We start from the raw sequence: 4,506 nt of genomic DNA on the forward strand, positions 1-4,506 counted from the left end.
AGTACGTTCTCTCACTGAAAAACGTCGATATGATTTGATTCTTGTAGTCGTAGGTTTATAATGTGAGGTTATCTCATCATGTTGAATTCTCATCTCAGGAGGAAGCCACACACATTTTGAAACAAAGCTTAGTTTTAGAGGTGCTAAGCTGGAATTTAAAAACCCAAGTAAGCAATTTTTTAGCAATTTTGAATTTAATTACACGATTGGGAACTTGGAATTTATTGGCAACATCGGCATGTTTTGATGGCCAGGTGGTATGCGAAAAAAGGTGGGATGTGGCGGTTGCAACGTAGCCTATTTAAATGCAGCATGGTATGGTATGCAAAAAACTTTCAAAAGTTTCAGACACTTAAATGCGTCAAGACACGGTTATTAAAACGGAGCAAATCATGTTTGTAGAAGCCAATTCTGAAGCACAAGTATGTATTTAACCCTATATATATATATATATCAATAATTATTAATTTGTCACAGTTATATCAACAACTATTAATTTGTTATCTTTAAATTAATTACTATGCTAATGAGGATGTTTAGTTTTCATTTTATGTTACCTTCTAATCTTCTAAAGGTGATTGATGTTGTTGGGCTCTGGGGATGGACCGCTGTTTCGCTTTCAGCTTCCTCACTATTGATGTTTATCCGCTGTAGCAGGTATGCTTTATTTCGACACAATGAGAAAAAGTCTATATTGGTTAATTATTTCGTCTGATGATTTATTTGGTTGCAGTAAAGAGCCCGGTTATGTGAAAGCATCTGAAGGGATTCGAAATAATGCTGATGCTGAGGTACATACATCTCCTTAATTAATTGATAAACAAGTCTTGCTCACAACAAAAATGCGTTCACGACGTGTGACCATACAAATAAATTCTATGCAGGGTCCTTTGGTGAAAATTGATCTGATCAACTCAGCTAATTGGACTGGAAATTGGTCTCAGCTCTGTCCTACTTGTAAGGTTCTTTTAAAGTCATTTTTATACTTCATTTTAGATGAGTAGATTCACTAAACATTATATTAGGTGACGAATAGAAAGATGTTGGTGGTCGATTGATAACGGGTATCGTTAAGGTTGTTGATGTCTTATAAAATGACCCGTGGAATCTTTGATATGAGCTAATGAGTGTTCAATGCGTAATACTGGAATTCATATCTAATACCTACTTTCATGGATGCTGTAAAATTATGTTTGATCAGATTGGAGGATGCAGGCTATGCCATTGGAGTACAAGTTTTGGAACTGTTGTGCCACAGGGAAAAGGTAGTGTTTTGCAGTTGGTGTATAGTTGAATTTTGACATGACCTAATAGTCGAATGCTTGCTTTGTCGTTAAATAGCTGAAATAAATCAGACCTGATATTTCTATATGCATATTCATGCTTGCTGTCAGGTTTTGTTAAGAAATGAATGTTTTTGTTTTGCATTTCTTGTGCCTTAATATGAACAAAAGGAGGTTATATTAGTTAAGAATCATCTAGATATTGAAGTAGAAAAAAAGTTGCTATTTCAAAAAACAATGTGTTTTAGTTGTTATTAGTTAGTCATGGTACTAAAAAGTTCAATTTTTCTGCTATATTTTTTTCTGTTGTATCCTTTTTTTCTATGGGTTCACAATATAAAATGAACCGTACTGCTTTGTTTTCCTGTATTAATGACCCTGGATGTTAACAATTACTGAACCAAGTAAATATTGTCTTAAATTGATTGTTTCCTGCTATAATTTACTGCATGTATGGTTAGTGATCCAAACATTTATATGTATATTCATGCTGTATTATGCATATATAATTCTATAGAGGTGGAAACAGACTTGTTGGTTTGTGTAATGGGTCAAAATGGGTATTATGGATTGAAACTATTCATGATGGGTTGGCCCGAAACACTTTTGTCCAACACAAATTATATATATATTTTTATGGAAAGTTAAATATGTCAAATTAGGTTATAAAGTTAGATTAATTGTAATACTAATCTGTTTTTTATTTTTATTTTCTTTTTGTAGAAAATGATGTAGGAGGTTTAATGCATTAAAAGAGTAAAATAACATTTCCGTCCCTAAGGTTTGGCACTTTTGCGACTTTTTCTTCAAAGGTTTGTTTTTTGCATCTAGGTCCTCGTGGTTTGAAAATCTTGCCATTTTCGTTCCTGAGGCTTGGCAATTTATTGCGATATTCATCCCTCGATGTTTGGCCCTCAGGGATGAAAATGACAAGATTTTGAAACCACGAGGACTCAGATACGGAAAAACAAACCTGTGAATGAAAGTCGCAAAAATAGCCAAACCGCTGGGATGAAAATGACAATTTACTCGCATTAAAATTACACTAGCCTGGACGACTTTCAACCTGTTTTCATCTAAGCTAACTTTTTAGACGTTACATGTTACCCTGTTAGAGATAAAACTTAACCAAACTGACCCATTTACAAGTTAATGGGTCGACATAGCCACCTCTACAATTCTCCATGATCAGTCATCAAACTACACTCAAGTGTTGTTTGTTTTTTTATTGTTACATGATACCAATATTTTTTTGTTAATTTGTTATGCTAGGGTAACAGAAGGGAGACACGTTTGTTGGGCATTTTGTCCTTCGTACATAGTACCGTATGGAAGGTGCTTTTTGGAAAGGTTTGTTACTATAGTAATCCTGAAGTTGGTATTTTAAATAGTTATAGACTTTGACTTTTATTTCTCTCCTTAAGTGATATAAAGATATTAGTGACATTTGACTTTCATTGGATTTGCTTTTCAAGTTTGACCATCTTACTACAATTTTCGAGATTCATCTTCATATGGTTATCAAAATTTATGATTTCAACAAACCCAACTCATCTTGAAACAAAAAACATCCTTGATTAGAATGAGGTGCTTGAAAATAAAGAATGCTTAATCTTATTAAGTAATAAGAATTTGAAATTATATGCTTTTTTAGTTTGGATTTGTTTTTTTTATTGGTTGAGGAAGCCAAAAAGGTTTCAGTGGCTTTTGTGGATTCAAACCGGTTATATAATTCAAGAATCACAATCACAAAAAAAGACAGTTACAATTAGAGATATACACATATTCAAACACCCCTTTTGTGTTAAGTGGCTATTTGAATGACACAACAACCTACAAAATCTATGAAGGGGATTTGTGAAATATACCATATGATAATTAATAACAATTATTTTAATTTTTAGAGGTTGCATGTGATGTTAAATATGATTTTCACTCAAATTTTGAACGTTGTTGGTTATCAGGTGTATCAAAATTTGATACATTCACATAAGGGATGAGCTTGGTACCAACCGTTACGGACCGGTATTTGAAGGTAAAAACCGGTACCGAAAACGTAAAATGTTGGTACCGAATCGGTACCAAAAATCGAGTCGGTTCGGAAATTCGATATCAGTTTCGAACCGGTACCCGATACCACTTTCTTATCCCTAATTCACAGTGAAAAGGCGTCTTCAGTTACTAGAGCTATAAGTTGAATGACATTATCTTTAAGTTATATATTCATGTATTTAGATTAAGTTATTGATATACTGACCTATTTTGATCTATTATACCTTATACCTGATGCTAATGTATGGTAGTATTTTATCATTCCATCTGGTGTTCCAGGAATGTCCAACTTGCTTCACACTTGCATGTGAAGCCTGCTTTGCATGCCAAGCCTGCTTACAATCCTTACACTGAACCAAGCATCCACATTTTTGGGTAGGTTTTTATTTTTGTGAGTTTTTAATTGTTTTGATCATGTGAGTTTAAGAAATGGCTTATTTGATGTGGCAGGCAGGTATCATCAAGGCCTTAAGAAATGGGTTTAAGTAGGAAATTTTGCAGTTGTTGAGAAGTGCTACAATCATGAAGCCAAAATTGATTGTTATTGGCACAATTGCTTATGCTTGATTATATGTCTATGCTCGAATTTTTCAACCATCTCTACAAACTTTTGCATACGGAAATGTAATGCTTGTAGCTGCTTGTGATCATGAGAAGGTATCTTTCAGTCCTGATCTTATTTGGTTAGGCTATGTAATGATTTTGTGATTTTGGTCTTAACTTTAAAATTAACTATAGTATCTAATAGAGATTTTGTAGCTTCCGCTGTGAAGAGAATATCTCCTCGTGGTAGCTTTATGGTTGTTTTCAAAATGAGTATAAATTCCAGCTTTTGGCTTATGAATTGTATGGTGCTTATATTGAGAATCAATTAAACATTTGATTTGGTCATTTGGTGTGTGCTGGTGAGTTGGGGTAAATTTGGGAGGAAGCAGGCTTATAGATTAATGTCATTTAGTACAATACCCAAATTTATAGATTAATGTCATTTAGTACAATACCCAAAACCCTTATGAAAAGTCAATGGTTGAAATAGATCCATGTTAATTATAACTATTTGAATCAGTCTATGTAAATTTATGTTTAGATCACTCGTAAGTTGGTACTAATGTTGATGTAGCAGGCGTATTTTATTTTCATAGAACTATTTAATGTAACAGATTAATTTTTT

At 33.3% G+C, this 4,506-nt stretch overlaps 1 long non-coding RNA gene across 1 annotated transcript; it reads left to right on the forward strand.

Annotated features, from left to right (window-relative positions):
* Nucleotides 1-581: 581 nt before the first annotated feature.
* Nucleotides 582-990, forward strand: LOC118489194. The gene is made up of 3 exons (XR_004886678.1): nt 582-657; nt 734-791; nt 885-990. It is a non-coding gene; the product is annotated as an uncharacterized LOC118489194 (long non-coding RNA).
* The last annotated feature ends 3,516 nt before the right edge of the window (nt 991-4,506 follow it).

This window comes from Helianthus annuus, chromosome 17 (genome assembly GCF_002127325.2).
Source record: "Helianthus annuus cultivar XRQ/B chromosome 17, HanXRQr2.0-SUNRISE, whole genome shotgun sequence".
NCBI lineage: Eukaryota > Viridiplantae > Streptophyta > Magnoliopsida > Asterales > Asteraceae > Helianthus > Helianthus annuus.